General features: G+C 47.9%; 1 pseudogene; it reads right to left on the bottom strand.

Moving 5' to 3' along the window:
• Positions 1–515: 515 nt before the first annotated feature.
• LOC149990287 (histone-lysine N-methyltransferase PRDM9-like) lies at positions 516–7,260 on the bottom strand (annotated as a pseudogene).
• Positions 7,261–11,431: the final 4,171 nt, after the last annotated feature.

Here is an 11,431-nt window from a genome sequence, read left to right as displayed (position 1 = left end):
CTGCTCTCTAGGACTCCACTACTTTATCTGCACTTCACAGTGGCTCTTTCTCTACTCAGCTCAGTAACTCTGTCTACTGTCTCTTTAGTGACAATGCAGTGACAAGATCCTGATGTCAGCAATCTGGACAGTTCAAATCTGATGTCAGCATGATGACCTCAGTGTCCCTCTCTGTAAAATGGTGGGGATTCCTCCCTTCTTACTTTGCAGGGTCTTGATAAGGACAAACTGAGATCATGAATGTGACAGCCAGAGATATTTAAATGCAAACACCTTGTGTTTACTAAGTGACAACCCTATTATTGCTGTGGGCTAAATATCATTTCACAGATAATTTGCAGGGTAACGTCACCCAAAGATCTTCCGTGGCCCCTCTCTTGTTTCGATATCTTTGTCCAGGATTTCAATACATTTGTGTTACCCTTGACAGTAGCTGTAAATTTGGGGTTAAAATGAAAAGTGACTACCTCACGTAGCGCCATTACTCTACCCAGGAAGTAATTTTGCAAGACATTCTAGAGCACCGGGAGTTTGTCTCTCTGGCCACAGAGAGCAACCTGCAGCAGCCCCACTCCAGGAACATGGGTTCTCTTATTTGGAACAAGTAAGAAGGCAGAGTGCACACTCACACCCGGCTACCAGGAGCAGATGCCAAAGACATAGCTGCCACTTCTGGCTACCTGGGACGGTGGCCAGTTGTATTTACAGTGGCTGGATTTGGGAAATTTGAATATGAAATCTCATTGACTTTCACTTCTGCAGCAACCCCAGCTATAAATATGCAGGACCTGCTGCTCTGCAGAGGTTCTTTACACCCACTTAAAAGGGTAAATGAAGTTATAATCATGACATTGCAAGCAAATATGCCAATGGGAGCAGGCAGGGCAAATGCAAACAAGGTGGTGTCTTTAGCGGGGCTGCTGGGCAGACATATGCTTGTGCTTCGGGTTTGCTGAGAATGCTCAGAGTTGGCAAAAACTCAGTCCCTGGAAAACCCAACCAGTTCCTGGCTATGGAGATAACTGTGGGTGTGGGAGGGTGCTGTACATGGGCACAGTTGGTCCTGAATCCCAGTTATTTGAGGGAGTGCAGGACACACACTATCCTCCAAGTGGAAAACCACTCTTTTCTCCCACTGTGGAGCCGAGAAGAGCCAAGGAATGTGTGTCTGTGGAGGGGGACACCTGATAATGAGAAAAGGCCCCTCTTCCCAGGACTCCAGAGAATTTCCTTCCCTGGCCAGTCTGTCTCAATTCCCTTACCCTGGGCAGTAACCTAACTAGATAGACTCCGTACTCAGGCCTTTCCAGGAGTTGAGTTCCTCTGGCTGAGAGTATGGGTTCTCTGTGGCTGTCCTGAAACTCTGTTCTTTCAGTGATGAGGGGAATGAGGTATGTGGGCTTCCAATTTCTGCGGCAAACAAATCTTAGAACAGGAGGCTGAATATGATGCAAGTACTTGATGTTGGCAAATCTGTAGTGGTTAAAGAACTTTTTCTCTATCTCATCTTTCATCGTGAAAGTAGAGGATTTGTTTAATAAGTTACTTCTGTGCTAATGACACTCTTGGGGAGAGTAAGAGGCCAGTATACTTCATCTCATTTCCCTTCCGAGATGGGGTATGAAGTGTGCGAGGGCTGTTGAGATGTGATTGAATGCTAATGAATCACCCTCCCCGCAAACACAGGGCTTCTTCCCTGAGTGTGTCCTGTGGTGTCTGTTGAGATGTGACTTCCATGTAAAGCCTTGGTCACACTTTCTGCAAACATAGGGCTGCTCCCCTGAGAGTGTGCTCTGCTGTTGATGAGATATGACTTCCTGTAAAGCCTTGCCCATGATCTCCGCAAACACAGGACTTCCCCCTTGTATGCTCTGGTGTCTGTTGACATGTGATTTGGTAAAGCATTGTCAACACTGGGCAAACGTAGGGTTTCTCCTTCAGCGTGTCTGCTTATGTATGATGAGATGTGATTTCTGTGAAAATCCTCATCCACTCTTCCTGCAAGTGTGTGTTCCCTGGTATCTGATAAGCTATGACCCACCATCAAATCCAGACCACCCCGTCCATACTTGATTGTTACAATTCTGGACTTCCCTACTCCCACAAATAATTTCTCTGAGTCGTCTGGGTCACTTTCTGGACTGTGCTCAGCTGTTCCTCCATCACTCTCTCATCCTCACTAGAGCTCCCCATCTGCCCACTGGGGGGTTTCAACAAGGCCCCTGAGATCCTCATCTGCCTGATCCTTTTAAGCAAAGAATGAACCTTTCTATGACCTCCTGACCTTCACAGCCTTGCCATTCCAGCTACACATGCAGGAATGTTGCTTCTGCTGATTCTGATCCTCTGAGCAGCATCTGTCTGATTAGAGGTGTTGTCTTGCAAGGGTTTCCAAGAGAATCTGAGAGGGGTGGCACCATCTCACATGCTGGCTGAACAATTTCTGACTGGAGAAGGCCACAGATCAGGAGGAACGTGGGCAGACCTCTGGTTTTGGTTTTGCTGAAGCAGAAGGTTTTGGTCAGGGCAGACGTTGACAAGGCTGCCTGAGCTGTATGCTTTGTCTCCTGATAAGACCTGCTCCAGAAAACATTCTTACCATGGTGACAATGCAAGCTCTGTTCCTTCACAGGCTATTTGCCTTTCATTTCTATGCATTACACCTTCTTCAGATATCCAGAAAGCCCACATCCAGGGTATTGTCTATACTTTAACCAGACTAGCGACTTTCAAGTAGCACCAGAGGCCATTTGAAAAGCCGTATGGATGTAATGGCAGGGATATCTCCCATATGCATGTATCTATATTCTAATATATGTTAAAGAGAAAACCACATGCCCGCAGTAAGCATTGCTGCTCTCCGTCTTCCAAAATCATAAAATAAAAAGATGTCCTCCCTCAAGCCTCACTCCAAGTATCCATTCTCAATTTCACTCAGTGTTAGCCCATTTCAAACACAATAGAAAGTATTTTAAAATTTTAGAGCAAAATTAAACATATAAACATTGTTGCTAAGATTTAAAGGCATGTGAAGTGACTCCTTGACTTCCAAAGGATCTGATTTGAAACTTCACTGACTTTAATATTGATTTCATTCCACTTAAGAGTTGGGCGAGGAAGATTTCTAATGAGAGCCCTTTCTTTTTCTCCCTTTTGAATAATGCCCGTTCCCACATCTTCTGGCCGGGAGCTTCCTCCTCTGCCTGACTCCACATTTGATTCCCAGCTCCCGGCCATACTTGTTCCCATACCAGGTCAGGAGCTCACAGCCCATCTTGACAACCTTGCAGGTTCGGTAGAAAATCTGCCTGTGATATTGAAAGGCCACCAAATTCTGTTCTTCATTCCAACGGGCACAATTCACATACCTGGCATTCAGGCAGATCAAGGGAAAGGAAACCACAGTGATCAGTGTCCGCTACCTACCAGCTCCTCACTGATGCCCAAGGCTCTCAGGCCCTGGTATCACCCACTCCCTCCAATGCTCCCGGGGAACCCTCTGTTCAGTGTCTGAGCCTCTGTCACTATGCCGTGTGAATGCCTATCTTCAAGTCCTGCTTACTGTGCTCATCTTCCCTAATACCATTTTTCCAACGCCCAGTTCCAGACTTAAAATCCACCCCAACTGGTCATAGAACCCAGTGCCCTCTAGCTTCTCTAAATGTTGAGTTATATTTCACCCCACAGATCCTGGTGCTTGATCTAGACGCTGCTTCTAGATTAGCTCACATTATTCAATACAAAGTCCAAGTCTATCTTCTCTTGAGCAGCCTTTCCCCAATCTCCCCATGCTTTTCTTAGGGTAAAGAGTCACTTGTGCCCCTAGGTTCCCATAGAAACCTGGAAGTCTCTTTGTCTCAGAAAAATAACACAGAGCAATAATAGTTGGTTCACCTTGTCTTTCCCCTGAAAAAAGAGAGTACCTCAGAGAAGGGGCCCATGACCATTCCTCTGAAGGCCTCAGAAAGCACTTCTTGTTAGAACTGATGCACCAGTTTAGGCTATCCTGGCACTGTGCACTTCTCTAAGAGTAGGAAAGCTATAGTTATATATGTCTAAATGCAATTGTTTCAGGCCTGCCTGCAGTAAGTCTCCCATAAGGACATGGGCTGTACGATCTGTTCAAGTAATGAACTCATTCACCTAAGCTGGAACATAGAAAGTGCTTAATTAATGTTCTTTAGGTGAAGTGTAACTCAGTGTCCCTGTTGAATCGAGGGTCCTCCAGGTTTATTCCAGGCACCCAATTTTGCCTAGCATAGGGATTCGGATTTTGTGAATATGTGTTATTTTTTTATCTTCATTTCTCTAACTCTCTCCTGATATGAAAGAACACTGTGCAGAGAACAAGGAGGAACAGAGGGCTGAGGGCAGCATTGAGGGAGGCAGGATGACAGGGAAAGATATCTGGGCTTGTGGGGGATAAGCGCCCTCTCTGGCACCCAGAAACCTATTGACCTTACCTCATCCAGTTGGAGTAGGAAGTATCCTCGCCGTCCACATACACATAGTGTTTTCTGCTGATTAAGATCTGCATTTTGGAAAAGAAGTTCAAGGACTTTCATTTTTATTTCTAATTTTTGGTGGGAAGGTAACAGAAGAATTATTTTACCCCACCGACATCAACCAACGCTCTTTCATCTCGCTTGGGGATTCAACTTCCAAATGCGACCACAGGATATTTTTTCTCACTCATCTTTTACACACCCACGCCTATCTGTCCAATCAGACCACAGGCTCCACAAGGGAGGAGCCACTGCCTTGTGTCTGTACCACTTTGCTCTCACTTACCCTCTGATTCTTAAACAGGAGCTCCAGGTTCATGCAAAGCCCACGCAGTACACAGAGCTAACCATACCGTTTATCCCCACCCATGCCTCTCTGTAGGAGATGAGGTGCCTTCACGCCACAGAAAGTATGTGGGAAGCCAGAGGACAGGGTAGGAGGTAAACACTTCTCACCTCCCAGGCATATCCAGTGCTGGCTGCCTTTTCACTTTCTGTGATCTGGCCCTCGTAAGGGCCAAAACACAGACCCACTGGAAGATCGGAAGACTTGTTCCACACTCCAAGGCCAGCCTTAGGAATTCCCGATGCCCCAATTCTCAATCCAGAGGGCAGAGAGAGGGCTGCACGGTTGGGATGCCCCTTGTCCACTGCACGGTCTTTTACAAACTCAGGGGGCCCATGGTCTTTACAGCTTTTTAGGCAGTAGTCTCGACACTTCTCACAATCTGGAAGTGAGAGGAACAAGGTTTAGGAAAAGTGCGTTGCATCTTCCTGGACATGAGGAGCTTCAGACAGAACCCTGGCACTCACGTCATTGCGCCCCCTTCCTGAATTCCAGGTCCCTGGAGGAAGGGAATGCTTTAGGGACCAAATGACTAGGTGAAACTATTGCATCGAGACACACCATGCATTGTATGTGGTATATCTCCTCAGGCAAAAGGAACAAAAGAGACAATAAACCAATGGGACTGCAGCAAACTAAAAAGCTTTTTCACAGCAAAGGAAACCATCAGCAAAATGAAAAGGCAACCCATGAAATGGCAGAGCACATTTGCTGATGCAGCTCATAAGGGGTTAATATCCAAAAGTCACTAAAAACTTATAAGAACACCAAAGAAAAAACAAACAATCCAATTTAAAAATTGGCAAAAGACCTGAATACACACTTCTCCAAGGAGGACATCCAGATGGCCGGTGGACATATTAAAAGAAACATGCAAGTTGAAAGCACAACAAGCTATCACCTCACACCTGTCAAAATGGCTATCATCAATAAATGAACAAACAGGTGCTGATGAGGATGTGGAGGAAGCGGAACCCTGTGTGGCACTGGTGGAAATGCAGACTGCTGCTGCCACAGTGGGAAACACTAGAAATGGAACTGCCTTTTTACCCCGTGAACCCGCTTCTGGGAATATATCCAAAGAAACCCAAAACACTAATTTGAAAGAACGTAAGCGCCCCTACATTCATTGCAGCATTGTTTACAATTGCTGAGATATGGAAGCAGCCCAAGGGTCCGTCAGTAGATGAGTGGATAAAACAACCACGGGACATGTACACAATGGTATACTGCTCGGCTACAAAAGAGAAGAATAATTTACCCTTGCAATGGCATGGGTGGACCTGGAGAACATTATGCTAAATGAAACAAGCCAGTCAGAGAAAGACAAATACTGTGTGATTTTACTCATACGTGGAATCTAATGAACAAATGTACAAACTGAACTAACAAGCACAATAGAGACAGACTCATGGGTAGAGAGCTCGATGACAGCTATTGTGGGGGCATTTGGTGAGACATGGGGAACCATGAGGTGATTGTGGGGGAGGGGACTTCAAGGGGGACAAATGGTAATGGAAAAATTTGCAACACATTAAAAAAAAAGACATAACATGCTTTTGTGAGGATCACTTACAGAGGTAGTCATCGTTGGGGAATCTGCTGCCCTCTCGGTACGTCTGGCCCTTTCTTTCTCGTAAGTTATATACCTTCGCATAATGCTCGTTTCTCCTGAATCCTAAGATGAAGAGCACGTGAGTGAGGTTGGTGGTATCTGGAAGTGTTAGTCTTGTTTTGTCAGGAAACACGCAATGCCCTCTGTCCTTCTACATTCTCTGGTATTTTCCTCTGTTAACCATTGGCTCGGAGAGATTAAGACTCCACACTGCCTACAGATGGCTGACTCAATTCTAATTTCTAGATCCTCCCATTGTCTGGCTTAACTACCCAACCTTTACTCATTCATAAAACACTTACTGAGGGCAATTACGTGTTAGGCAGCAAGCAAAGGCCTGCGCATACAGCGTCAAGGAAGTATGGGTGCTGTTATCACCGATGAAAACTGCATGTGTCAATTGTTCTAAATTTAATTTGATGCTTTCACACAGTACATGAGCCATGGATCCTTATGTTCCCTTTGCACATTAGCATTCAGGAGCTCAGAGAATTTCTAAGGTTTGCTCAAAACTCTGGTGCTACCTTCAGTTCCAGCTTCATCTGGCATTAATCCGGGTCTATACAGAGTGTGTCCCTCACGTCTAGGCCATATTAATCATCCATCCTAGAGGACTTAGAGAGCCTGTAGTGTCCAGATTATTTTCTCTTACCCATTTTTTCCCAGAAGTGCTCTTCAGAGGTGTTTTCTTCTCTGGGAGGGGAGACTGGTTTCTTGGCCTGCCCTGAGCCACTTTCGGTCAGCAAACTTGCTGTGCTGGACAATTCCTTCAAACTACCTTCATTACGCAAGGATGCCCTGGACATTGCCTTCAATGTAAGAGTCACATAGTAAAAGATCACGTGCACTTATTTGTTTCTTTAGAGCCTATGATATATATCCACATGTACGACTTTAAACAATACTTCGGCAACCTTTGGGAATCCCTGAGGAGTACAAATATTAGAGAGAGAAGAAGGCGCCTATATGGATATTGAATTCAGACTAGAATCCATGCCTTGAGGCTCTTTTCTTTCAGCTTCCCCTAGAATGGTGAGAGTGAGGGGTAGCGGGAAGAGGAAAAGGAAACAGTTGACAGAAACATATCTAGACAATAAGTAGAGTGATGCCAAGGTGTGCAAGTTAGTATATCTTGGAAAGAATAGCTGTACTTATTTTAACTGGATCCCATCGATCCTCTTTGAACAAGGTTTTACCACTAGCTGGTTCTCTTCAGTTTCCTGATGCCAATGCTTAATGTTCTGGTGAACACAGCATATAATGATGTTAACCAAAGTGTTTTGTGAGTTATGTAATGCAGTCTGAATGTGAGATGATGCTCCTGCTATCGATTTTCCCCTCAGCTCTCTCCATACTTGACATCTCACGATAATTTTTCTGTGATAATTTTTCAGTGCCCATTGACCCGTTCTAGTTTAATTTGTAACTGTGAAATCATCCATTCAGCAAATGTTTTGGGAGTGCTCTCAGGGGCCCTGAGCCTTCTGAGAAGAATCAGGTATGGACCAGACTCTCAAAGAACTCACAGTGCAGAGGTAGGCAGGCGGAACAAGTGATTCCACAGACCTGCCCATCCCCAGAGCATTCCTGGCTCTGAGCACGCTCTGGGACTTCTCCCACTTCCCTGACACTGCCTTGAGAGGCAGGGTCCAGTCCTTTCCCCCAGCATTCTGCACATGCAAAGAGAGTGACACCCTATGGAGCTGGCACTTGTAAAGCTGTGGGGCAGCTCCATCACCAGCACTGTCCCTCCTGGTAGTGCCCTTTGCCCTTGAGATCCTGCTGTGTCTTGTCCCAGCTGGCATGACACCAGCCTTGCGATGCCTGCTCCTGTTATTGTCCCTGTGACCCCACCCCACCCCACACATCCTGCACATGGGCAGAGAGGGCCACCACAGGGGTTAAGTGTTGAGAGAGTTCCCTGGTACCTAGCTATGTCACCAGCCTTGTCCCTGTTGGTAGTGTCCCTGGTCCCTGCGACCTCTATGTGCCTTCTCCCAGGCCCAGAGAAGGCTCTTTTTTTTTTTTTTTTTTTTTGGCATGGGGTCTCTCCTGCATCAGGTTCTCTCTAGGCACCTGCACAGGGAGGGTCAACCCAGGGGCCAGACAACCGCAGAGTACCAGCGCAGTGCCCACGTTTTCGCAGAAGCCACCAATGACCTTTGGCCTCTGCCGCTTTCTCCCGGCTTTTCCCTCCGGGCACTTCTGTGGCACATCATTGAGGGTCATGATTTCCCAGCCTCAAGGCGCCTGTGGAATGGCAATGCGCTGAGAGGGATGAACCCCATTCTCCCGTGTGTCAGGGCATCTGGACAGGGAAGACTTGGGGACCCAGGGGGACAAAAGAATGAGTGGGATGCAGGATTCGCGGTCATGTAGACCGCCCGCAGGGGTGCCTACTGTGCCTGCCCTTCGCCCCCCCCCCACTCCGTTTTTACCAACCTGTGGCAACCTCAGCCGAAGCGCGGGCTTCCCAGAGCCACCAGAAGCGGCCCCAGTGGTTGAGTTCTCCTGCGGCGGCGACAGGAAATGGGGTTCTGGGGGAATCCGCGAGTGATGCAGGCACAGTCTCTCAGAGGCAGAAATTCCTGAAGCTCTGCGACTCGGGGTCCCTCGGGACAAGCTCAGGGGCCCTCCATGCCGAGGAGGACATGTACACAGGGCTAGGGGAGAGAGGATCTGGGACCTCTGATGCTGAAGAGATTTGGGGTCTCTCATTTACAGGCCTCAGGTTCCCCGACATTGCATTTCCAGGACAACGGCATTTAGGGCCACTGAGTTTGGGGAAATTTAGTCTTTTGGGGCGAACTATAGGAAGGGTGCCCCGGGCTGAGGGGTGTTGAGGCTTCCAGGGTGTTTGGGGGCCTAAGTGTTGGGGGGTTTATTGTGTATCTGGCCCAGGAGATTTGGGGTCCTCCGGTTTAGTGGCTGTGGGGGCCCCTGGAGGCAGAAGGGATTGGGAGCCTCTCAGGATGAGGGTACCTAGGCTCTTAGGCTGGACTTCGAAGGTCGCGGACTAAGGGTTTTCACACGGCAAGGTCCCCGGGTTTGCTGTTATTCTCCCGGCTCCCCTGCCGCGCTGCCCACCTTGGCGGAGCGTCCTCTTCCTCTCTCGGCTCCTGCGCTTCTGGCTCTCTTGAGCATTGTGATGGCACAGAACTCGAGGTTCCTTGCCGGGACAGCCAGGTGGGCGCAAGCCGCCAATCAGTGCTCCGATCCCCGGGGCCTGCCGGCCAATGAGCGATCAGAAGAAGCTCAAAGTGCGGGACAGGGGGTGGAGCCTGCCCGTCAGTCCCGGGCTCGAACCCCCAGAAGGAAGACCCGCCCCGCGCTGCGGGGATTGGCTGCGGTGAGTGTCTGTCACGCAGCCCTCAGCAAGGACTGTGACGTGGCTGCTTGTTCAGCGGTGGCTGAGGGCCTGCCCCGCAGGAGCTGGGAGCCCCGCGCCCCGCAGGCCTTTAGGGTGGACCTGGCCTTCCTGCCGCCTGATGACAAAGCGTCCTGGTCCCACCGGACTGTAGTCGGGGTCTGCCACTTTCGTCTAGGCCCTTCTGCGCTCTTACTTGTGAAACCCAGCTTCAGCAAGACCTGCACTACCATGTGAGGACGCGGGAAACGGTAAGTCAGCGATTCCTGATTACTCAGTTTGTAGACACAGAATAAGTTCCAGAGGGGTCAAAGATTCACACACCACACGTGCAGTGATAAGCATACTGGAAAAACCATGGGGAGGTAATGCAGGTCTGAAAAGCCTTCAGAAACAGGAACACAGGGGAATAACAAACTGAAACAAAAACAAACGTACCAAAAACCCTGAGAAAACCTACAAGTATTTTACATTAGAAAAAGGCATCAAATCTAAGGACCGGGGTCCGGACAGCAGGGTCACTTTAGCTCTACTGGCTTTCGAGGGACAAGACGGGAAGAGGGTTTCTGGCCCCTGCCTCGCTCTGAGCAGAGAGATACAAATTGATTTCTGTGGATTGGAAATAAGCCAACTAACCGGAATTATTACTGTGAAGTTGCACAGAGGAAAACCTCACTACAGTGGAGCTGGCAGGTTTGGGCAGGACGGTCTTCTCACGTAGCACCACCTGAGATCAATGACAGGAAAAGCTGTCAATCACAGGCCCCAAGACAGGATGTACAGGTGCCTGCCAGGAGAAGCCAACTTGCCAGCAACTCAGCCAGTGAGAAACCCTGAACTGACGCTTCTCTCCAAACCACGCTCCTACAAAGCGGCCCCTCCCAACTTGCTCCTCTCTGCCCGTAAAATAACGTCCCCCTCCTTTCCTTGTGGAACTTGCCTGTGACATTTGCTACAGCTTGCTTGTCCTAAGTTGCAATTCCTTCCCGTGTCTGAATAAACCCATTATTTCCTGGAACAATGACTGACTGCTTTAGTTTTAAGGTCGACATTATGTGGTGGCACACATGGGGATCCAGCGAAGACTCCAGGAACCTCCGGGGCTGATGAGCAAGCAGGTGCAGTGTCAAACCGAGTACTTTTTATGTATATAGATATTATGAGGCCATGGTCATAAAAGGGTTTTTATCTCAGTTGAGTTTATTTTACATCATGGAAACCTCACTTGAATTGTTTTCATGGAGAAAAACTTATGCTTTAAAAACATAAGACAAGAACTACATCCATCATTACTGTTTGTTTTTTTTTTTAAGGCAGCTTTCACACTAAACTACATCCACTATAATACAAAAATGTTTAAAAATGCTTTGAGTGTACAGCTCCCCTGCTGCTGGGAGTTGTAATATGTTTCCTCTGTTCATTGATGGAGGTAGAAGGGATGCTCTTCTCCTCATCCACAACGCTTCATTGCAGCCAGCTTATCCCTCAAGTGAATATTCATTAAGCTCTGATGCAAGACGAGAGGATGCAAGAGTATGTCTTGAGGTTGCGAAGGTGAAAATTCTCAGGCTGCTGCAAATTTGGGGCAGAGATTTTCT

This window comes from Furipterus horrens, unplaced genomic scaffold (assembly GCF_987537825.1).
Source record: "Furipterus horrens unplaced genomic scaffold, mFurHor1.1.pri manual_scaffold_19, whole genome shotgun sequence".
Taxonomy (NCBI): Eukaryota; Metazoa; Chordata; class Mammalia; order Chiroptera; family Furipteridae; genus Furipterus; species Furipterus horrens.
This window is presented reverse-complemented; position numbering and strand designations above follow the sequence as displayed.